The 25,482-nt window shown below is 41.1% G+C and overlaps 2 long non-coding RNA genes across 4 annotated transcripts in view; one reads left to right on the top strand and one right to left on the bottom strand.

Moving 5' to 3' along the window:
* Positions 1-1,194: 1,194 nt before the first annotated feature.
* Positions 1,195-23,923, bottom strand: LOC147755691 (uncharacterized). Its single transcript, XR_015328845.1, has 3 exons — positions 23,545-23,923; positions 23,084-23,272; positions 1,195-1,295 (listed from the first exon to the last, which is right to left on the bottom strand). It is a non-coding gene; the product is annotated as an uncharacterized LOC147755691 (long non-coding RNA).
* The window catches only part of LOC111251903 (uncharacterized), a 17,478-nt gene continuing 4,496 nt past the window's right edge, over positions 12,501-25,482 (top strand). Inside the window, exons 1-2 of one of the 3 annotated variants that reach the window (XR_002674011.2) lie at positions 12,501-12,882; positions 15,543-15,687. This is a non-coding gene — a long non-coding RNA (uncharacterized LOC111251903). The remainder of the gene's footprint in view (positions 12,883-15,542; positions 15,688-25,482) is intronic. The other 2 variants (XR_002674010.2, XR_002674009.2) reach the window with 2 other exon arrangements.

The raw sequence follows: 25,482 nt of genomic DNA, 5'->3' as shown, positions 1-25,482 counted from the left end.
AAGTCGATTCAATAAACTTACACAGTTGCTGTGTATTTATGAGGTATCAAAGTTACGCTTATAGTGATGTCTTAAGTTTCTCGAAGACGCTGAGGACGTAACTTATCCAGTTCGAAAGTAAGGGCGAGAAAGAATGATAAGACTGTAGTTGGAATTATTAAGATTTGCTTAGATAAAGAGCGCAAACATTTCAAATAAAAGTGACAATAATTATCACTAAATATGTTATTATTGTGTTGATGACATTCTTTCGAAAATCATAATCATTTTAATACGGGCACTAATACTTCATTGAAATGGCGAAGGGACAACGTCAAAGACCTAAGACCATAGCGTCACCGGTTCCGGTCCCATAGGCATATGCAAATATATGCAGAATTAAACATGCAGACTTACAGAAAAAGACGACGAAAAGAAGCATCACGAAGAATATTTAGCAATAGGTGGTTAACTTTAAGAAAGAAGGAAAAATCCTTGGTTTTTCTAAGGAAGTTTTAAAACGAGAAATGCTTCAAAGGAATAAAACATTTAAAGAAAACTCACGTTTTCCATAGTTCCGTACCTTACGTACGAAACCACTATTAGTACACCAACTGCCTAAAAAATTACCTTCCGGCGAAAGACCAATTGAAGACCTAAAAAACCCATTAGAAAGCAAATCGCCATTATCACTATTGATCTCGAAACAATCAGCTCTCGATGAGATGATGCTGGAGGAAACACGTAAAAAAAACCATGAAAGATAACTGACTCGAAAGTATCATTGCTGTCAAAGCAAAAGAAAAAATGAATATAAATAATGTTAAGGTAAACTTTCTTGATAACATGATCAATGCCACTATTGATTAGCACGAGTGTCATCTGTTGAATGGCAGTTTTTTTTGTATAAAGTTGCAAATTAGCTAAAGAGGCACTCATCGATCAAGAGCGATACTTATCCGCCTGTTTGATTGTATTTTTAAAGCTTTATACAGTACGCTAACAAGTTCGTATGTATGTAAACAAATTCGTACGTTTACGTGTAACGTTTCTGGTGGTGTGTCCTACAGTTGTCCTACAGCTAGCATCCGATCTAGAACTTCGCACAGGGAAGGAAGTATAGATTAAGGTCACTAATACCATGAAAAGCTCAAAATATTAGAGCAGAGTTAGCATTTCTGTATTGAATTGAAGTATACAACCAGTTCATTCTTACGTTTCTCAGAAAGTTTCCGGTGTACCTTGATTGCATTCACCTAATGCATTTTCGCTAGCCCGTACTCTGTCTCGTATAATCAATTCCTACACCTCAGCACCTGTAATAAACCGTAACTGCAATTAAATAGGAATCTCGTATGAGAATGTTTGATTCTTTCATCTCGTCAATTGGCCAATGTTTACAGGCGATTCGCTTTTTTTAATCACATTGCTTTGTGGTAATGCCGCGACACATATTGCTTCTTTTGATAAAAATTTAATACTCATGTAGCCATAATACTACTAAAGCCATACTAAAGCTAAAGACGTCGTTTTCTACGTAGCTATGTATTTTTTACCTAACCTAACCTAACCTAACCTAACCAAAGCACTGCACAGTGTGGTTACGAGTTGGAATATATTTGTATGCTTTTTCGCAAGATTTACTGTGAACGTTACATACAATGGCCATAGCTTAATCGTCAAATTTAGATATTTGCTTGATACGTTGGTGTTTACAGTACTAAAATTACATACATTAACATATAACATGTCGAAAGCACCGGATCCTTATGACATAACCCTTTGTACCCTATGAAGGATTTGCTTGCCCTTTGAGGGATTGCTGTTACGCTTTCGGTATGTTTCACTCGGATAAGACCCTGTGGCATCCACTTCTGTTGCCCCTAAACAAATCGAAGTTGTGTAAGTGAAGGACTGCACCAACATTATAGGTCTCGTGTTGATTCTTCTAAGAACGGTCGTTCCTCTTTTCTTTGGGGGCTTGCTCTAAAATAGTACATACACGTCGCCACCTACCTGTGTGAAATATATATCCTCTAGATACTTCCATCTATGTCATTTTCGATGTATTAGACCCAGCGTGGTTGCCCGATTGAGTATCATTACGAAGCTTCTAGCGTGACACTCATAGTCCCAATAGTATAAGTAGAGTAAATTTCAGCGCAGAATAGAGGTGATGCATATCGCACCATTTAAAGAAAACTCACGTTCCTCGTCTGTCACGAGGACTTCCACTTCTTCCATGTCAAGATCGATGCGGAAGAATAATGCGGAGGTTACAGTAAGAAGTCATGTTCAACTTCCCGTATACCGATACATGTCCGTGTAATACACCATTTGTCTCAAATACGCAAATCATGATCATGCTCCACAAACGGTACTCCGAGGCTACTCACGAGTAGTTCTCAAACGTGGGCCATTCGCTCTGTACTGTAATTCTAGGCAGCCCCTTGATCCCCTAAGGTGTAACGTTCAACTGAGCCCAGGCTTGACTCTGAGTGGCTCCTGAAGATACGAATGGTTGCCCACCAACAAGTGGATTAGGCGTTTTTCCAATGTGTTCTTGGATCTTGCTCGCTAGAGCTTTGCCGTTGCCTCCAAGATCATAGCAAGTAACAAACATTCTCGATGGCTGAGCAATGCTAACATTCTATCGTATAAAATGGCGGCAGATTCGGTGATACCGACGCTTTTGACAAGCGCAATGTTGTTCACATCAGAGATTTGGGGCAAATCCTCAAAGAAACCTCTTAGTTCCTCTAGCTGGACCACAATTGTTAGCGTGGAAAACGAAAACATTAGGAATTTTTTGCAAGTTAGAGCGTATTTCATCCTCGGAGGTCGATTGCCAGCCAACCGTGCTGCGAAAAAAAAACAAAGACGAATTTTTTTTGTCTGTAAGTTAACAGGTTGTTGCCTTCGAGAATAAGCCGCATCATTTGAGGGTTAACTTTGCTAAGGAGTGCATCGCTAAATATAAGCGATGCGATACAGGGTTTTTCTCAAGAAATTCAGAAGCGGAGTTTAAAAGCTTACACGCAAAGAGCAATTTCAATTTGCAGATGTTGAGGACGATTGTTTGATTGATTTGCAGTTTCATTTCTTTGACGCAATAAACCGGTAGGTTGCCTAAATGTAGAAATTCAGCAACCCTTATGGTTCCCGCAGGGTGGATATCCGTTTGTCTCATTTGGCTGGACCGCGTTATTTGACTCATGGTCGTAAATGAAACACGGTTCGACCGGATAGTATCGGCCCTGTTCTCTGTAATTGCTGTCTTAAAGGATTCCGATGAAACACGGGGTCCGTGCGTATCTGTGTGTCGAGGCACTGTCTTCAACCCAATAGATAGTCATGTTACAGAAGTTGCTTTCGTACTACATCGCATACAGCGAAGAGATTTAACGCCGTTCGTTAGGTGGCTACTACACGTTTCGTAAGCAGAATGGATTTTTCTCAGTATCAGAATTGGCTAAATAGACCCCAGCTGATCTAAGATCCGATCTAAGAAAGAGCACATGAGACTGAAATCGTCCTAGCGAAAGCAAGCGCCCCTTCATTGAACGTACGTTAGACAGCATTCACAGAACTCTCCGTAGGGCAACTTTAAGTAGCTTGACGCGTTCTCTGATCCATTGCTTTCCTGAAATGCAGTTCGGTACTCCATAGCCGACTTACTCGGATGATAAAGTAGTGGTCAATAGCAGTGCACGTGGAGTGTTCCGCAAAATGACAAGCTTCTTTTTCTTGTGGAACAAAATGATTTCATACGTATTTTATATTGCAATACAGGTACCGAATGATTGATGCCAATCATGTGGCAATTACTTTTGTGACACCAGACAACGAGCTATTTGTAAGAGTACTGACCAACTTTGGATTCGAATACTCATTTACCCTTTATCGAATATGCCCTGGACTACAAATACTTTCTACTGCATACTGCCTAATACTGTTCTGTTGATTTTTCCAGTAGAGTCCAAATCAGCTTTGAACCTACCCGTTCTGGACCGGATTCTAAGATTAATGCATCACTTTCATTTACCACTTTTAGTTTACCGGTTAGCCCGTTAGCCCGTTGCAGTTATTCTATTGCCTCGTTTTTTTTGGCCGGCTCTTTATCTTTCTATAGTTGTTTACTCGTATGTTTAAGTATGAACTGTTTGAATGATTTAATGAAACGGTTCTCGATTCTTATCTATGCGTTCCATCCGTTTCGAACTTATCTTTTATCCAGTTAATAATGAGGTAGCGTTGGTATCTGGAAGCTTCTCTCGGCTATTTCTGCTAGATTTTCAATAACTTGCAGTGACACGGTACAACAGAATTTCATTTCTCAAGAATTCATTAGCTTTAATTAATTACACTCTGAAATCAATTTTACATGGTACATTTTTAGAACACCTTCTATATAACATACATGTCAGCAAAAGGTTGTTTTCAACTGTCAATTGGCGTCAAAAATCCACCAGCGGACCCTTGCAAATTTACTAAAGAGCCGATGTTTTTCGGCTATCTCATTCAAACAAGAACTAAGTCTTTATCCATATAGATAATTAGATTGCTGATTTTACTCCATTCTCCCACTTTTAAATAGGACAATACCTATCAATTGTTCTCCGAATCCTCATCGTAGAGGCCCGTTACTAATTCAGTTTGACTGTTAATTAGCACTAGAATCGTTGGACATGTGACTATTGTAGGTATGGTTTAGCAGAGGATGTAATTAGAAATTCTGCATTAAGGCCTAGAGTAAACTTCCGCTAACCGCTTTGTCGAACATTTCTGTGTTTGGTTGTCATTTAATTTAAGTTGATCTATTGGGTTATAGGGTACAGTTTGTGCGTCCGAAGGTTCCGTAAGCATAGCCAGTGAACCGTAAGATAACTGTGAGGACACGATCACCTTTTAGCTCACAGGTTTCTATCGAGGTATCCTTTTGCGGTCGTTCTTGTATTATAGCTAATTTATCTCATATTCTACTAAGGCTTCTCCAGTTGCTATTGATGATTGCGTTCGGCGTTTAGGCAGCAATTTTACTACTGCCTCGTACGTCAGTTCGAATGTTCCTTGGTTGCCCTTACAGCTCTTTCGGTGTTTCCGTTAGGTGCTGGGTAATAGAGCAGTGAGTATTTATGAATTATGGTTTACCTTTCAGAAATTGTTTGATCCTACAGCTGACGAATCGCTTGCCCCTGTATGAGGCAAACTCTATGGGATATCTGAATCGTGTGAATATCTAGTGGGACTAGTCGATAGCTTTTCTAATTATTCTCGCTTTGATTGGAACGACTTCAGCCCATTTGCTTATTAGGCTGTTACAAGCGAATCCATCGCATTTTCAAATTTAACAACTTCTGAATTAGTTAGGCTAAAAGGATAACTTTTTATTGCGATAAGGATATTGTCCGGTACTTTTGACACACCCAGCTCCTGGAGAGCCATATACCTATCACTCGCGTTCTCATATCTAACGTTCTTTGTTCGAGTAAACCTATAGCTGCGTATGCTAGCTCACCAGTTGTCATTTTAGAACATAAGAAACCCTGTAATTATACCGACTTAGATCGGAACAATGGCGGATGCATCGCTGAATCCTCAAAGCGTCTTAAGTAGCCCAACTACATACCTTCGATTGTCGTGCCAGTAGTTTTCTGTAGAATACAAAACAGCGGGATAGATTCATAGTTTTTTTGGCAAATATTTCACAGGGGCAAGTATTACTGCCACCTTAAGTCTGCACCTACTCGACACTGCCACCGAACTCAATTTCTCTCCAGGACGACGCTATTCTCTCGCCTGGTCGCTCGCCTGTTGGGCATAGGGGTAGCATAGACCACGCGCGTTTCGAACCGACCAGAATTGAATCCTTTATTAGGTATATTGCGCATTTTCTAAAAAACGTTTTTGTTCTCAGTACATTTTACCCGGGTAAACTCAGCCAGTTTTCACCCATAAATTTATAGAAAAACGTAGTATTTACTGGAAAAATTTCGTCCGTCCTTTAGCGGCGCGAATTCCAGAGTTACTCAATTTCCAAGTTCCCCGAATTCGCTTGTGACAGCCAAACAGTACCTATGAGATTAGTAAATAGTAAGTGGGACCGGCTCAGTTAATCTCTTCGTGACCCTATAGCGGTGTGCAAACCCCTAATCGATGAGCTTTCGCTTCCGGTAGGTCGCCTATGAATTTCACGTAGGTTGTACAGCGAATTGTTTAAGACCTCATCTGACGTGAAGCACCACACATGCTTTCATTATAGTGATATCGAAGCATTTTCGATGTAGCTCTTCTGGGACTTTGTATCGAAATTTTTGCTGAGTACATAAGTCCGATGGTGTCTAACGATAACTCTCTTCATGTGAGCGAATACTAAAAGTGGTACATTAAAGTAAATTTGTTATTTTCTACGTTTTTGTTAATAGTTAGGTAGTACTTTTGCGGCTTTGCCATCTTTGATACTGTTTTTATGTCTTCCTAAATAACTAGTATTGGTTTCAATTGATCTGCGTAGAAAGCGTGTCCTCCAAGTTGGGGTATCTTTTGTATTTTTTTTTTTTTACTAATAATCTATATAATGCCTCTACACCTTATGTGATCCGAAGTACGCTGATACTCAAAATCATATTTAAGTTACGATAGAAACAACGCTCAACGTTGTGAGAGGAAATATTGTCATTCTGTTGGCTGAATATTTAAATTTCATGAATCTGCTTTATTTTCGTTGGTACTCGCCAGGTACATCTAAACGGCGTAATACTTGTCAGATGATTTAGATGTTAGTTTCTGGCGATAAAATCCTGATAAACGATAACTCCTCGAATATCTGGTAAGATAAAATGGTACCCAAAACTGTTTGCCAGTCAGAGGCAAATCCCGAGTGTCCCATTAAGTATCCTAGTGAAACGTATTTTTGTGGGTGCTGAAAATCCTGGCAGCTTGCTTCCTTTATGGGTTGATGCATGTGTCGTTCCTCTGGATAGTTTGCGACATATACGTAGTACCTATTTTTCCCTAAAGCAAAACGATGCAGCAATCAACGGTCCAGCCTTTATGGTATAATTTGATTCCATAGAATGTTTTGAAACGAACCGTCACCGAACGGTGCGCCTCGATAATTGACTGATTTTGAACTGCGTAATTAGGTCATTTTTGAAACTTGTTTATATAAGAATATAGTAGAAACATTCGTGGATACGACAAGCTAGTCTCGTCACTTGTCTTGCAATGAATACGCTTCTTTACGATCAGACAAACGGTGCTTCTGGGTGTCTGATGTGTTGTAGTATTTCTCTTAACTAAATTACTCAAATGTTTTCTTAGTCCGAGGAAATTGTTATGTACCTAGGAAGACCAGCTGATCAATTCCTGTTTTGCAATTAGCATAGAGACGGGCAATGCCACCTGACTTTCCTTGGTGAACGACCAGATGCGCCCAATCGCTGAACATTATGGGTTACATTATTCCTGCGTTTACTCATTCCTTATATGGGACTTCCCGTAATTTGGCAAAATTTGGTCTGGGTTGTTTTCAAAAATAGCAACGTTTACAAAATAGCAACAGTGTTTAATCTATAAAATATGGTTTTCTAAAAATCATTTATCATTATTTTCAGCATTATATTATGGCAATTTAGAACATCAGTGTCCGATGTCTCTATCTATGTTCTCTTATAGGTAGAGGGAATTTCCTATCACCCAGTAAAAATAGCATCTGACTGAAAGGCTGTAAATGTCAAAAATTTGTGAATGTATAAAGGGGCATAGTTCATACTTGCGTTCCTATTTTCGTCGTATTTCGTCGTATTTCGTATTTTCGTTCGTATTTCGGTCTTCAACTTTAACGGAAGCAACAAGCGGGTCCTATGCCTGTCGAATAGAGGTTCAGAGAGCTTCAGCCATCAAAGGGAAGCAGTTGTTTTCAGACAGAGCTCCGATGTCTGGATTACGTTGTTATGTTATTTTTTGAGGCCAGATTTTCAACTTACATCCTATCGCGATACGGTTCTTTAGGTACGTCTTCGAGTATACGAGATTACTAAACGGCCATGCTGCATGCCCAGGTTTACTGCAGCGGCAGCAATTACACTACGATGCTTTTCGATTGCTCGAATTATTTCCTTCGCCATGGTCCAGAATCCTACTGTAATCTCAATGTAGGCTCTTATTTGATTCGGCTGGCTTTACTATACTGCATGTTAGCCTACAGTGCTTGCTTATCGCATCAGTCAATGCTTTACAAGTTCCTACTTCCTCATGTGACTTTGGCTAGTTTAGGTACCAAGAATGCTTTGAAGAAATGGTCTTCTAATAGTTGAACGTGTCCTTTTAGGGTGGCGATGAATTCCGTGATTGTCATCTGTCTTTTCTCAAAGATCATTCTGAATTTATTTCAAGGATTTTATTTGAAAACGGTTTGTTCTTCAGATAGATACTTGAGCTGATCGCTCTTACTTCTGTGATCTTCGTCGGGTCCTTAAATTTCGCAAATAGATTTCCGCAATGTGGTGGTACTGCCCTTTACGAACTCTTTACTACTCGTTACTCGAAACTTGTTGAGGTTATCGATGTCCTTATCCCAAAATGATGTTTATAGATAAACGTCCTAAACAGTTCCAACCTTGTTCTTATCCGACAGTTAATAATAAGCCACGTTAGTGAATCTGGCTGAAGCTTCTTGCTTTTTCATATCTGTAATAACATTTTATTTTTTTTCAGAGTTAATTTTGATGCATTCCGATTAACTACATTTCAAACAGTAAAAAAATAAACGATACATCATGCACTTCCTAGTCGGTAGGGGCGCCGCTAAATAGTTCTTTTCGAGTTTTGATTGGTCTCTGCAGTTTGATATATATACTTATATGCGCAACTTTATCTGCTATCGATAGTTAGTAGGGAAAGATGAGTCTGTTTTTACATCTTTCACAACATGAATGTTAATCTTTGTAGTCATAACCCCTCAACAGACAAACCTTAAATGCTCCACTTTGAAAGGTGCACTATTTAATTGTTGGTAAGATAATAAGAAGTTGTTTGTTAGCTTATTATCTTCGGGCATCTACGCCGATACTTGTAGTTGTTATCATGCTATTGTTCAACGATATAATAGTAACGATGACACTGTTTTTCTACATGTCTGCATCAATGAGAACGAAGCTGTCACCGCATTTGGCCACTTCTTCAGCGTGCAAACGCAAGTTTAGCAACATGAACATAAAGATTACTCTTGACTCATCGCAAGCTTTGATCGGTACCGGAATAGACTCCTCCTATCCCTCTGTGAAAAGAAAGGGTACACTTGATCAGGAGAACAAATACTCGATAGGGAATTGCATCGAGAGATTGTCCATCCCAACAGCTGCAGCTTACACTTAACAACAAGCGAACAAAAACTCCCCAAAGTAGACGACGTTAATCAGGTCAAATACATCATCCGTTAATATAATTTGAGGTCATTTCTTTCTTCGTTGTCGCAACAGCAGTAGCAATAAAAAAGAAGTTTATTGTGCCTTTTGTTTATTAGTTGCGCCGTTGTTCTAGGCGTTGCTCTAACAGTTAGCTTTCACCGGGAAACGAAGCGTGCTTACACCCGGATTCGCACCATATATCTCTCGATTTTTGCAGGCAAACGCGTTACCCGCTAGGCTGTCATGGTAACACAACAACAACAGCAGCAGCCAATACTCACCTTAAGGATTGTTATTCCGGTCATTAGAATCGTTTGCGCATGTACTCAATTCGTTAAATTTTCTCATACCGGCACATTGTAGATTTATCGAACTTTCTACCTTATATTTGATTCATACACGTTTGACAAATCTTTATTGGACACGTCTGACTACCTCTGTGTACATCTTATAATCGTCAGCCACCAAAACATGTTTCATAAGTATTCAGCTTTTATAGAAGACTCGGGCAGGTTTCGACTATAATATGGCTGTAATACGTTTCGCTAGGTCTCCTCTTGTTGTTCAATCAACCGCTTTTCCTATACAATACCCGATTAAGCTTTTCTCTTGTTGAGCGAAGGTGCGATGGTGATATGTCACCTCGAAGATACAACTGTAAACGATATATATAAGAACAACTGTAATATGTTATTCTGTCTAAAGTGAGAACGGCTCATATTGTTGCCTCTCATGATCTAGCCACAAACAGTCGACCTTCGAGTCGGCTGCACTATCTGTGTTCCAGCATACAACTTATAGTGCTAGGACTTTCCGTCCGTGCTTTCAACTAATTCTTGTCCATATACTAGGCACGCAGTGTTTCTCGGTCCATAGAGGCCAAGGGTTTGTGGTAACGAGGTTGTGCGCTTAGCCCCACAAATTTCGACCGGCCATTGTGACTCCGCGACGCCTACTCTATCCAAAACTTTTTCTTCGGCTATTAGAAGCATGTTCGTTCATGCTCAGGCGTACACATTTTCTGCAACCGTCGAGTTAAGAATCGTGGTTTCAGTGACAAGCCCCTTTACGCTCGAAGACACTTCTACGATCGTTAACTTTGCAGCTCAGCCGTTTATTTTATCCATCCTTTAATTCACTAGCCCTCTGCTCCGAAGATTCGCTCTTTAATTTCTCTCGCTTCCACTAATTGTATCGACAACGCATAATAACGGCATAGTAAACGCCATTTATTAGCAACGGAAATATCTAAATTGTTGGTACGGGCCGTGGGATACATAACTAATAAATATAATTGGGAAAATAAACCAGGAAAAAAGGACAGCCCAGGATCCAAAATAGCCTAAGGCTTCGGGTTTTTTTTTACAAAAAATATGAGATAACTATTGTGTTACTACCCGCCTATTGCTAATAGAAAATGAGCAGAGAAGACCCCGAAACAAATAATTTGGCAAGAATATTGGAATTATTTGCGCAAAAATCTACGGAAGGGAGTAATTATCTAATTTGACGGCCACAAAAGAAATAGGACGCTAGCAGCAGAACTAATGAATTGAATAAAGTCATATTCTCAGTCATACATATTCGTTAAACAATCTCTGTCGGCAATAATATCAATAATGAAGCATTAAATAAATATACAATGATTATAAAAACACTTAAGTCATTAAATGAATGATATGTTCCATTAGGCCTCAAAAGGCCTGAACAGTTTAGACCCAGTTAATCCCAAAGTTAACATAATGTTATCAAGCGATCGAGACTAGTTCCGTTCTCTAAATTGCTTCGTAGACTTCACACAAAGGCCAAAAACTCCGACCATCAAATGAAATCTAATATTATATTATGGAACAGCCTAAAAACAGCATAAACCTACCGTTCACTCAGCATGGACAACCGAATAAAGTTTTTTACACTAAATAATTCGAGACATCCTGTACTGTATACATATATATATATATATATATATATATATATATATATATATATATATATATATATATATATATATATGTGTGTACGTAGTATATGAACAGGCCAAACGACTCCAGCAGGAGGTACTAGAAGGACGAAAATCAAATCATGGCAAGCGCACTAGTTCGAGAGTGACTAAAGGCAAATTTTTCTCAGTCGACAACAGCCCTATATGTCAAAAAGTCAACGAAGGAGATGTTCTTCCTTCGGATACGCGAAACAAGACATGAGTTTTTTGTAGGGAAAAAAACTTGGTAATGGAACAACGCTGAACAGTGCCTCTGGGCAAAACGATGGCCACCAATGGATGTCCTATATGTACAGTCATTCCAACATAGCGTGTAGCGTAACGTTCACTGGTCGATCCAATGCATGCTATCAAAAAAACACCCACACAGATAGCGCTGCAAACGGCGGCAGCTATAGCACTACATCGACGATGTAATAGGGAGTAAAATAATTACAGAAGAGCTGGACGGAGACTAAAATGCAGTACCATTGACGGAACGTAGTGCAAGAAAGCGAGCTGTGGACAATACTTTTTGACAATATATGACAAAAAATGAGCAGAAATGCAACCAGGCATAATATTTATTAGTAACCAGGGTGACAGTAATAATAATAAGTTTTGTGAGTAAATAAATACAATAATATAACAAGCAGGTAAGCCACAGTTGACCGAGTTTAAGAGCTTTGTTTAAATGGTCTGAAAGGTATTAATAACAGCACCCCTACAGTAGACAATACTGCCCGTAACGCCACGGAACTCATTACGGTCGGTAAGTTCAGCGGAAATCATATGTATTTGCACGGTGATATTAACAACGCGAATAATTTAGAAATAGCCCTGAATCTCAAATCGATATCAAATCTGGGATTTCGCTCCTCTGAATTCGCCAGCCTGCTTACACAGATGGCGCGGAAGTTTAAAATGACCAGTGATGCCAAATATTCGAATCTTTCCGCGTTTCGTTGATATGGAAATCATTCTATATATAGTCTCCGACTTGACCCTATAAACTCCTCCGCACAAAATATAAACACCACTACAGTTTATCATAATATTTCACCACAGTCACTGCCATGCACGCTTCTAACGGTTTTTTTTTTGAAGGTCCAGCCAGTAACGACCATTGTCCTCATGCACTCGGAAACAATGTACCCTTCATGTGGCGTCAAGAATTGATATTCATGTCGATTTGTACCAAATGATGGCGATATATGGCACAGTGATCGCGACCCTAGCAGTAAAAGCGTGGCAGCAGCAATACAAAAGTAGCTCGTACTGCCACGAAGCGGCCTGCTCTTTGCCGTTGTTATTGCCATGCGCATTGGCTTTCAGCGTTCCACCCGTTTTCAATCACAAACAACGAAAAGAGGCTCAACTATGAGATAAAATGTAGGGATAGCGTATAGCTTGTGAAACACTACAGTCAACTGCTGGCGTCCCTGCTGAAAGCGTTGCCTTCGTGGCTAGTTCGTTTTAGGAGGCAAATCGGAAGGGCATCTGGGCGATAAGGTAAAACCGAGCGAATGAGCTGTTCACTGAGACGAATTCGGTTCGAACAAACAAGACATATCTATTTCAGAGGGTCGTCGATTCTCTAGACCGGGAGAGGCAGTCGGAGTTGGAGGTAAAAGTGGAGAAAGGAGGGCAAGTCGCTAGTTTGGACGATGCAGTGCATAGCAGATAGGACCTGATGAAGCAGGAAAACGGGATCCGTTGACCGGGGCATTTGGGGTGAACAGAGCCAAATGGTGCGTAGGGAGCCCTTAAGATTCTATTCGGTTACCCCGCCGATGCTATAACTGCTTCTACTACATGCTGCTACCGGCGGTGGAATAGTCTAACCAATAGAAAGTCTCTCTCGCTATCGTCAAAGAGGGGCATGCGGGACGTGGGGTTTACAGAACAGGTTGCGACTTGCCTCTAATGGAGCGTTCCCTGCATATCCCTGATGTTGCCAATCTGACTTTCCTTTCGATTCGTCCTCTTCCTGTACCATTCGTACTGTATCTGTATTGAAACCGCATTCACGAGCTTGCAGCATCCCTCGTTCTCCCCTTCCGGCTTCTCCCCTAAATGTCTTCATTGGCAACCCATCTGCTCATAGAGCCAGCAGAGTTGCAATGTCTCTGACCCGTAATGGCAGCTTCAATAGTACCTGTGCATCTATACGTGAATGCCGGGTCCCTATCTCGGCAGCGCAGATGCGGGTAGTCTGTGCTGGTGTCCGTGATGTCAGCCAGTCAGTCAGTCAACCACCCAAACTGCCTATGCCAGAAGCCTTCCGCTTCTCAGGGGAGTATTTTGAAACGTTGCGCGCTGCCCTTCGTGGATACACCAAAAGCTACATGAGAGCCGCCTAGTTTTTTGTGCAGAAACGTCGGTGGCTGCATCAGCGCCTACAGTCACTTCGTCGTGCCGAGCAGTCGCAAAGCTTGTTGGCTTCATTCAGCAATGCCGACTTCGGTAGCACCAGTAAAAGCAGTGGCCGTGGAATGTTCGTTTTCGTGCTGCTTCGTGTTACTAAAAGCAGCTTATTGAGCAAAGCACTTCGTTATTCTTAGTGCTACTGTTACAAGCGTACTTCACGAACCTTATTCGACATTGGCTATTTTCTGAAATGGCTTCTAGATTAAGAGGGCGACCTACACGGCCCTGTACTACGCACCACACTTTATAGTAGAAGATGCGGTTATTCTATTGAATGAGAAGGAAAAGAAGCCAATTTGGAATCAGTTGACCTTGCCAATATGTTGTTATCCAGCCCGTTACCGTGGAGTTGGCCATTGATAGTCAATAAAACTTTTTTGGGCTTGTCGTTTTTGTTGCTGTTGAAATGGGTCAGATATCAATTGCCGAATGGAAACTTACCGACGAACGCATTGAGCGTTTAGCTAGTTTAGTTGCCTGTTTCTAGGACATTCTCGGAAAAAGAAAAAAATTCTTATAATTTAGAGGTCCACTAAACGAAGTTTGACGAACGAATGTCCACCAGTGCCGTTATCATTGTGAGCACTGGAAGTATTTATTGTCAGCAACGACTTCGTATACTTCAACGGTTTCCGGGCATCATTACTATAGGATAATAGGCGTGTATCACACCTGACTCGACCAGCTGCTCGTTCGGCTTTTTTCATCGTCCCTCTCTCTCATCGTCTCTTTCTCGCTCCCGAATAATCTCTAGGTATGCCACGAATGGAAGATCGGGCGCAGACATACGCATGCCGTAAGCCTCTGCCAAGTTCAACGGAGTCGAAACGTTGTGGCTCATTACTTGGCTAGCTCGATGCGCAGCTTGATCCGCGTAGTTCCATTATTGGCCTTCTGCGTCTTGGCTGACACCGGAACCAATCGCTATTAGCCGTTGGCTGTTATTGGAGCGCCTGGTGGGTGAGGTGTCAGCGGTTGTCAACACAATGCCTTCAGCAGTGGTATCGTAGCCTCGGACTGGTACATACAAACCGTCCACCCTACTGAGCGCCGGCCTTCGCCCTCAACTTACAGCCAATAGTTGACCAAAAGCTATAAACGAACACGATTGACATTGCCTTTGATTGACGATTGACAGGTAAAAGTGAGAAGACACTGCACGAATTGAGAGCCGAAAGAAAGGTTAGGACAAAGCCAAGCGGGGTAGAACAGAATAGACGTGTACGTAGCACCAGGATAGCGGGAAACTTGTCCTCCTTTCGCTACTTAGACAGATCTATTTTTCGATACGAACGAAAGCAATACAAAGAGAAAGAACAAGCGCCCCACCCGCCTTAATGTTAGATGTTCAATAGTGCTTCCTGCCAGCCTCCGAGCTGTTGCGATTCCGCTGCGTCAGCATTGATACGTGTACGTATAACAAGCTGTTGTGTGATTCCGTCATCGTAACACGCCGCTAGCAAATGGCCAATGGGAGGTGGGTACAGTCATACTAGAACAAAGTTTGGACGATGTCTTGGTGATTGTGGCTAATGATCTACAACAGCGTTAGGGATGATGAAGTTAGTCAAAAGTATTCCGTCGCAAAAGCAGACGCTGCGTACTCATAAGGAGGTATACTTGGCCCTGGCCGATTAACATGCACAGGAGCAGCTAGACTTATCTATAGTATAACGGCGAAGGTTCGGTCGTAACATATAATGTTTCTGAGATCCGATCATTTTTTGTTTGTAAAATTTCAGATAAGAATGTAACGTAAAAAGAACTGCGAAGCTAAACAAACTTTCGGAAACGCCAACGATGGCAAGGAATTCTTGTGAACTACAGTCTCGTTTTGCTTTTGGGTTCCATCAGACGAGTGGCTAGCCTCCAGCGTGAACATCTATGGTAATAACGTTTACATATATATTACATTAGATATTATTTAATATATATATATATATATATATATATATATATATATATATATTTAAATGAATGATGTAAGTTGTTGTTCACAGCGAATCACTGTGTATCAGATTGTAATCAAAGTATATTCAGCGTTTGCTTTTAGGTCGCCAGAGGACATCTCTGTCATCAGCTCTATGCGGAGTGGCAAGCAACTCATTGTTTTGATAAGCGTTCAAAGTTTTACAATTAAGTCGAAAATATGTATCAGTAATTCCTATAACTCCTGACGTTTTTATTTTTCTTACCTTTTATGTGTGGCTAACCTCTGTGCTCAGCTCTATAAGCCGACATTGAAAATTTTTCTTATAAATATAGCGAAAGAAATTGCATAAAATCTCGCATGCAAGCACAAAAAATTATACTAGCTATAAACTAACTCAATATAAATAGAAGAGAACTAACACTTGTTTGGCAAATAGAGATAAATTATTACACATTCTGGTCGGCGTAGCTGTTGTACCTGTTTTTCTATTTCCATGAAATATAACGTCCACGTACATGTCCGAGCTCGTCTCGCCACTGAGGTTTTAGTGAGCCGTAATTATAACTATCGATTTAAAGTAAATTTACACAACCAATCAAACACATCGTATTCGACAGACATTCTAATGCGATTTACGAGTATGCATCGGCTTAAACGAATACGAACACTCTTACATTGACGACTATTAAATTGCTGGTTAATTCGACCATACAGTTTGTAATGCTGGTAAGCACTGAGCCCGTTTTGCTCATCGCCCAACTCGCACGTTGCTGTTAATAGCAAAAAGCCCGCCCATCCTGTTGTTTTGGCCGGTCCATACAGATAGACCCCGTATTGAGTTTTCTACGGATAGGCCGGTTGGCAATACAGGCCAGATAGGCAGAGAGCTAGCTTGACTGTTCGAGTCACGAAGATAGAAGATGGCAATGGCCTATTTGGTAACGAGGACCCCCCCCCCCCCCCTAAATCTTCCTTTTTCATTTTCCTTCTGTGTCTCTCTCTACTTTTGTACCTCATGGCGGTGCTCCTGGCCACACAATCTGCCTCATTCAGGCTGACAGAACAGAGTGCTGGAAGAGGCTAGTCGTCTGCGTTCTGCTTCTGGATGACTACTGCTACCATTGTGCGGAGTGTACTCAAGCAGCAAGAAATACCGTGGCAATGAAGGGAGCAGGGATATGGGAAAATAGAAAAAGCATTGGGTCGAAGAAAAAACCCACGAAAAGCCCGCTGCCGCTGAAAGCGACGAAAACTAGTGAGGTTCGGATAAAAGAGTGGCACTTCTACGTAAGAGTCGGCTTGGTCGGCCCTATTACTCTATCGTCTGTTTGTGTGAATTGGTTGCATGAAGCGTGGGAGGGGCAGATTACAATGATGTAGGTAAATACCGCTTGATCGGTACCTCTGCAACGGTCGAAACGGCACATGATGGTAGTGCGGCCGCGGTAATGGTAACGGGCAGCAGTGGTGTGATTGTAATGAGAAAGACGTTCTTACTGCCGGCTGTGACCATGCCCAGGACGTATAGGCCAAACTTGCTTTGCATAATGGCAGAAAGACCCAGAGCGTTATAGGGCTCATCACTGACGAAGCAAAAATTCTCTGTCGCTCTTATACGCGCATTCACCAACCAATCTTTTATCCGCACCCTTGGAACATAAACGGAGGAAAAAATAAGGTAGGAAAAGAAAAAAGGAAAGAGAAAAACTAAGGGAATCAGAAAAGCTTGGGAAGTCGTCGGCGGACCAGTCGATAAGGAACAACATGCGACCGATTTCACTATGAAACGAAGCGCTCAGATATATATTTGTTGTATACTCCCAATACACTAGTGCAGGTGCTCAAACTCTAGCTGCGCAAACGGGCCAGCAAACGGACGGATATAGCATGAGCCGCCGCCGCAGCAGATAGAACTACAGGGATAGGAAGTAACCTGCTTGTTTAGGCCATGCTCAGTTCTGTCATTGCAACTATCTCCGCGAACTTTAAATTTGGTCCTGCCACCGTGCTTCTACTTTGTAGAGTGCCCGCCACTGTCGCGGCGAGCTTCTCCCATTTTTACTTTTGCTAGGTTCAATCGAACCAGCCATCGGTAACGGACAGCAAAGAGAGCCCTAGAAACGAGAACTCTTCTGAAGCCGTATAAAAGTAAGTTCAGAAAAAAAGAAATGGAGCAAGACTTTTCATGTGGTCTAAGTGCCCGTGCTGCTATGAATCGTGAGGGACCCGATGGCCGTACTGCTACTTCTTATCTAAAAGTGGAAGAGAAGGCCAGCTTTAAAGCGGCAACAAAATAAGTCGTTCATAGCGCTTAGTATCCCGGTCGCGCGAAGCCGGCCTGAGTGTGGTTTGGTTCTTCGCTGCGTCCTGTTGAAACATGCGACTGCATCGCTCATGAAGTGCGCAGGCATATTACGAACGAGGGAAAAAGCAAGCTACCGGCGTGGGCCATTCCAAGCGTCTCTAGGCTCATATCCCGGCGAATTTTTTTGTAATAAGATAGCCCTCATAACCACACTTCGACTATAGTCATCTAGACTATAGGTGAGAAATCGTTGTAGAGACAGCGGCTGTATATATCTCCGTATTCGCTGAACAATGGCATGTTTTGGAAAGCCATACATTTTTGTCGAAGAAGGTAGAGTGAATTTAAGGAAATATTGAGGGGAACCACTATGGAAACGACGATGATGGCGGAACAAGATGTGGGATCTGCGCTAATGGAGAGATCTGAAGGGTAAAAAGGGAAAATGGGTGGAGCTTTTGAGAAAAGTGAATTCAAGAAAAAACATTTTCGCCTTGGTTGACTGTAGTAACCGAGGATTAAAACTATGTAGTCCAGGATTTACCCTGCCTAACTTATTTTGTTGGTCCCGTACTGTTGTACATGGCCAAAGAGATCAAATTGCCTTAATGGCAAAGTATAGAGCGGAAAGGAGTCCAGTAACGAACTACAGAAACTATGTTTCCATAATGCTAACGATCCTATTAAAGTTGTGCTATCCGTCCACTACCTAACTGCTTGCAGTTCTTATCTCCTTAGTAAAGTAGTTTTTGAGACAACTTTGGTAAAATGCGATTCTCGCGCACAATAATATTATAGAATATTCTATCTGTATAACAAAACGTATCAAACAAGTTAGTTAATCGAAGCCACAAACGGGCGACGTTGTCTATTATATTCATATATATAGTATTGTCAGTATCTTTCGATCGCATAAAGCTTAATACACAGAGCTCTTTATTGTATATCGTTGGACAGTACCTGATCCAAATAAGTTCGCGCAGTATCCTATTTGCATACGTACAGAATACATTTATATACATGGCTAATTTTCGATTGTTCATTTTAGCCAATCGTTTTTTCTACCAATAAATGCAATATTATCCGGGTTTTAATGTGCACCAACGGACTTGGTCTCACTTCTTGTTACTCTTTTGGCATTTTTAAGGGCATATCTGCATGGCATCATGCAGTTGATTCGTTCTTTCGTTCCTTAGAGCATCACAGTTTCTGCTGGCCTGTTTCCAGCTCCATAAAAAGCTTATCCATGGCCTACGCTTCTGTACTGACTTAGAGCAACCCAATGCATCTGTCTGCAAAACAGCCCCTAATCTGTGGTAGTCGCTGTGAAAGACTTCCGCAATTAGTCAGTGTGTTGGAGCTGCTGAGTCACTGTTGATCAATTCAACGGAACGTCTGGTAATTGCTATGGTTGGTTCCATTATAGGGTATATCATATCATTGTCAATTTAATGGTTTTGTAACACAATTTGATGCCTGGATACATATGTCTATGTGGATGTACGAAAAATACATGAAATACGTGTAATAAAGGTGAATTGCTTACAAATAACGTAAAAACTGAAAGACTTATACTAAATTTAATACCACCTGGATGCTAAGGGCTTTGACAAGTTGGACACATTAAACCGTAACACTGGTCCATATATGAGTAATTGACCTAGCAGCGTTATTGGACCTCTGAACTCGTTAATTATACTTTAGTGCTCTCTGTATCCGTTTGCCATGTATAAAATCTGCCGCTAATATCTAAATGTCTATATTCATATATTTTTGTTAGTAAGGCATATACGTTACTACAGAGAGCATCACACACTGACGCATTTCTACGGGAATTATCAGTATTACGCAAACTTATTCTCTTATTTCATGGTGGACGTCATCTTACAATTACAATATATTAGGTTGTTACAAATGAATCCGGCGGACTTTGAAATAATTTTTTTTGAGGAGAAACCTTCGAGCTAGCTGGGCTATAGCGATGATTTTTTAAGTTGTATTAAAAATACTTTTTGCGTTTTACAGATTTATGTCAGCGCTCTGACAACTTTTAATTTATACGCAGCTTCTGAACCATCAGCCTTTCCATTCTTCTAGTAGTAGGTCGATAGTGAGATACGCTTACCCACCTGCTATCTTTCCTATCGCATGAAGAGCCCTTCAACCACAAGGACTTAGATCGGGAATATATGCGCGTTGAAGTCAATGATCAATATTCCTTTGGTCAATCCAGAAGTAATTGAAGCATAACGATGATGATTTGTTCATTAAGTAACCAAACTACATGCTCTCTATTGCCATGCCAACAATTCATGAGTCTTCTGAGGAACCCGAGATAGCGAACTGCATTCATCGTGTCATTTTCAGCAAATGCCTTATAGCGGCAGATGCCCATTATGTTAATGGCAAGTACTGCTATCACCTTACGTCCGAACGTACTCGACATTACCACCGAATTTGATTTCTCTCCAAGGCTATGCAATCCTTTTGCTTGATCTCTCTTTGATTGGCGGTAGAAATTGAACCATGTTTTGTCTATGGAGATCATATGCTCCAGGCGGCTTGGAACTCTGTGAGTTGCACATAGAATACACCGTATGCATTTCCAATTGACCTGCAATCAACCTATAAAGGACTCCATTTTTACTTATTTTCGGCATTTTCAGTGCTTGAGTTACAATTCTTTAATAATTTAACTTTATGATCTTTGTTTGTCAAAAGCTTCCTCGACGGTGAAAATGCGCTGTTGTCATTCAAGACCCAACGCCTGATCACTTTTACACTGATCTTTGATCTCCTTCTCATTTCAAACATTTTTTACCGTTTACAAACTGTGCTTTCGCTTAAGGCTCTCTTACCAAATGTATTCACCAATCTTCGATGAATTTTGCACTGCGGCCTTCGAGCAACAACACCTACTCAGGGGGTGTTGATTTTCGAGACTAAGTTATATTTTTCTGTCTAAACTCATTTCGGCTGGGTTAAACTCCACTGGTTTTTGCCTAAAAGTTTTCGGGTGATTGAGGTAGTTGCTAGCCAAATTTTGTCTGCTAGCGGCGCGTATTTCGAAAGTTCTTCAATTTCAAAGTTGGCCGAATTAGCTTGTAATCTATATATAGAATTCTAAATTTAGAAGTTAAAAAAGCATTAAGTGAATGTTTTTTATTTGAGCGTGATGAGGCATATTCTAGTAATATAATTCCTGTTTCTTCAAAATATAACCTTAATTAATATAGCAATAAGTAATATTGAAGACTATTGATGGGCTACAGTTTACTGTAATCGCTAGTAAATAGCTTTTGCTTATAGAGTTTTGTACCGCCCCCTACGTTGCCTGTTTTTTTTTACTTGATCTGACTTGCTTAGAACAGAAATTGCCTTTCGTCTCAAACGAACAACTGCTTCTCTTCTTGCCTAAGATTTAATGTTGAGTTAGCTCTCGTTGGTTCTTAGGTCTCTCGGGACTAGTCTGGCCTCCCATTGCCAACATCTGCAGCATAAAAGCATCAGATACAACACATTTGTTTGTAAACAAAAAAGAGTTCCAATTGTTCATGTCCTCGTTTTTACCCTTCTTGCTGGCTAATGGGAAGTTTATGCCGAGCTATTTTAATAATAATATTACTAGCATAGGACTGAAAAACATAGTTCTTTCAGCGATCTTGGAGAAATACTGGTATCACAGCACACAATAAGAATTCAAGTTGACTTGATCTCTTAGCCATCGCAAAAATGCTCAGCGCGTAGGAAAGTTGTGGAATAACTTTGTTAAAACTCATTTCAATACGAATTCATCTAGCCTGTCTGAGCCTTCAGCACCCTTTACCATTGTTTACTGACGCAAGTCTATTGCAAGGTAAAAAGAAGTTAAAGATTCTAATAGAAAACATAGATACGTACTCTGACATGGCGCTCCTAATAAAAACGTAACTCAGAGCATCATCCATTCCTTTGGCGATGATTAACGCGCACGTGATTTTAGATTTTTTAAAACTCCGAAGTTTTTTTTTTTATGGATGGTATATATCAGAGCCGTAGAAGAGTAATGCTTAATAAAATGTGCTAAATGCGTCCTAACAAACCTATTTTATATATATTTAGTATGCTGTACTTCTACGTATATTTGAATTTTTCAGTTTGTTTAGAAAAACTTCACTCAGTTTTTTAGTCTCCGAAAACGTGCAGCTTAAAAATGATCAAATATGATTCATGTTCTTATAATAACAAGGTAAAATAAAAATCTGAATAAAGCGTGAATCGCTCACAACGTAAAGCACAAATAATTGTAGTGACAGTCTATATCACACATCAATATCACATAGAACACAAAGCATTTTGTCGATTCAAGTATCGTGTAAAAATGAAAGCAGATAGGAACTGCTATGATAACAATTCTTTGTATTCTTCTAGGCGATCATAACAGTCTAAACAAACATACAATTCTTCATATTTGAAAAACGGGGTTGCTGATCTTGTCTATCGCTCCTAGAATACTTAATTAATTAAGGCCAATACTTTGTTTTCTGGCCATACCTACCACTTTGAATGATGAAATTTAGCGGCAGGTTTTAAAAGGATGCACCGTTTTCATTCCCAACTTCTAGGGATTAGAACGTAGTGGACTTGTTAGCAATCAAAAATAGAAGGAACGCGGTTGTTACGTTGGGCGCATTCTTTAGCTACTTCTACTCATGATCATAGAAAGGTCTGCATTTCTATTAGGTGGATGATTAATGAGCATCGCCGTCGATGATAATTAGCATTATCTCTCACTAACAGGACGCCGATGGAGTTAAACAGACAACTGGTCACCACTACGATAGCCCTATAAGGTGCTACTAGAGGAAGCTTGGTAAGGTACCCGATAGCTGAGTCGCATATCGCTCGGCTTTGTGTGTCTATGGGCCTTCCCTGTATGCGGAGACTTCTGCAAGTGACACCTGCGTTTCCCACTCCAGCCCATCTACAACTACTTTACGTCCTCCATACGTTGCGTCAATCCCTTGCGTTTGTGTATACCGATCCAGTTCTGTACATATACTCACCCTTTCGTTTATCCCTGCTGTCCCGTTTTCGATGAGGCCTCGCTGTCAGCGCGCTGTCGAAAATTGCCATTCTCGCAGGAAACTGCGTGGTCCTATTCTACAGGCCTTAGTCTCTGTGTACTTGCGCTTGAGTTTGTATGGGTGTCTATGGGGCTACTGCGCTCCTTCTTGTCACCTGACCAGCGGCTACTAATTGAAAGAACGTTAGAGCGCGAACGTTGAAAAAGGGTTAGTACCGCGGCGCTTACAAGGCTCCTAGCTCTTTGCTGTTCGTAAGAAAAAGCAATGGCAGAGATTGGAAAGTGAGAACAAAAAGGCTTCGGATGATGCGTCTTGTCAAGGTCCTATCAATTTGAGGTAGAACGACCCTTCTACGGACTAACAGGAAAGCGAGAGTAGAAAAAGGGAGACAGCTGAGAAGGGGGCTTTCATCATCAAACTATTTTATGTGGCGAACATACCTTCTCATAATGGCAGGCAACCGTACGAGGGCCAGTAGCAGGTTTAGGTCCAAATCCGTCCGAAATAAAGCCGGCAACGTCAGAGCCGTCAGCATCATCCTAAGTTTCGCTGGCAAGGTTCGTCAGCGCTGCAGTTTTCCTGGCGTCGCCATTTATGTCCTCGGTCCACCTGGTCGCCTGACCCTTCATGCCATGTTCATGGACCTTTTACTATTGTTGGTATTATTTTAGTGGTACCGTCGGTCTTGCTGCCATCGCCGAAATAGCCTCAATTAATTGCGCGAAACACACAATTTCTCCTTCACCCTTGCATGTGTCTGGATGACGGAAAGTTAAAATGATGACCAGAATGGGTATAGCGGTGAGGAAAGTGACGTGGAAAGTGTGCCACCAGAGGCGAAAGTGCTGGTAATGAGGGAAAGTAATGGGAACAGCAGGCTATGATGAACTACGCGTATGAGGACATAGAAGCGAAGAAACATGTAGTCGTCATTCTACTCTTTGTTTGCTTCTGCCAGCAGTTCCCAGCATCCTACTTTCCATCCCACTTTAGCCCTATGAAACTGTACCGTAGCTACCGCAGTAAGGCAGAAGCCACCAAGAGGAATTACGTGGACACATTTGTACGTATACACAAACAAACAAAGTAGAGATATACACCAGGTACGACCATTCTGGAGCGACCCACCTTTTGCGACTTGAACGCACTCTTGTTGGCATTATTTTTTTCTTTCTTGGATGCTGTAGTCTGGCCATATGGACGTGAAGCTCGAACGTTAGACGAAAAGGCTTTTTGCAGGCGGTGACGACAAAAGACCTCTTGTGCGGATGCGAATGATGGCTGACACAGTAGCGACCGCAACAGCCAGTATGGCGTTGGTGGCAGCAACTGTAACTGACCAAAGCAACGCGTCGTTTGGCACCGACGGGGTCGGAGCTCTTCCTTTCCTTAGTACCCTCGCCAACGAAGGACTTCTTCTATGTAGTACTTCTCCACAACTTTGGTCGGGGTCATTCGTAGACACGATGTACTCCAGAAACAGACGTCTCGAAAATTTTACATGACCTTTAAATATAAGGTTTCAAGAAAAAATCACTGGTGTCATAGCCACACATTATAATAAATTAGAACCTTCTTTGAAGCGTGCGTTCCATTCGGAACATCAGTGAGCAAGGTAAAATGATTTTCTGGCACTTAGTATCCTATGTGATCGACTAACAAAGAAGATGATTCATTTTTTCTAAGGAAAACGCACATTCTAAATATAGTACAGTCAAAAAGCTTAAATCTCACTTGTGAAGTTAATAGTATTAAAAGTTGCTGGTAGATGGAGTAATTTATATTGTTTAAAGAATATCGTAGACGCATGTGAAAAATATGCTTTTCTTTGAGAGCCATCATCCACTGCTACTGAAATAAGCACAAGTTAAAATTGATTAAACAATTCTACAGCCGCGACCTTCTACGGACTTACCTTATCGTGGAAAATGAGTACTGCTGCCGGAATCAAACTGAGTGTAGCTCCATAGATTGGACCGCTTTAAATGTTATCGAAAAAAAAACAACGTGAAAGTACGTATAAAACTGTACCCAAACACAACGTTTAATTCAGTAGAATCCCGGAACCGGTAAGAAAGTACGTTTAAACTACCCAGAAGTCCTGTCTGAATTCACAGACAGCTCCTTCGCCGCTCGTATGTATGCTGTTACTTGACATGATTTTTTTTGTTTAACGAGGCTGAGCGTGAAAGCGGTTGAAAGCCGAGTAGTGAGATACGTTTTCCGGTTGGGGAGTGAAGCTTTGTGATCGTTTTTGGATTGCTGCAAGGCCTCCATACTTCTTCCTTGCCAGCATTTGTAATAGCCCACCATGCGCTCCTGAGCACATATTTTGCATGACCTAACCTTATTCGGCTACCGCCGTTTCGTTTGATATA

The sequence above is a fragment of the Varroa destructor genome, unplaced genomic scaffold (genome assembly GCF_002443255.2).
Source record: "Varroa destructor unplaced genomic scaffold, Vdes_3.0 BEIS01000005.1, whole genome shotgun sequence".
Classification (NCBI taxonomy): Eukaryota; Metazoa; Arthropoda; class Arachnida; order Mesostigmata; family Varroidae; genus Varroa; species Varroa destructor.
The sequence above is the reverse complement of the archived record's forward strand: the minus strand, read 5'-3'. Positions and strand labels throughout refer to the sequence as shown.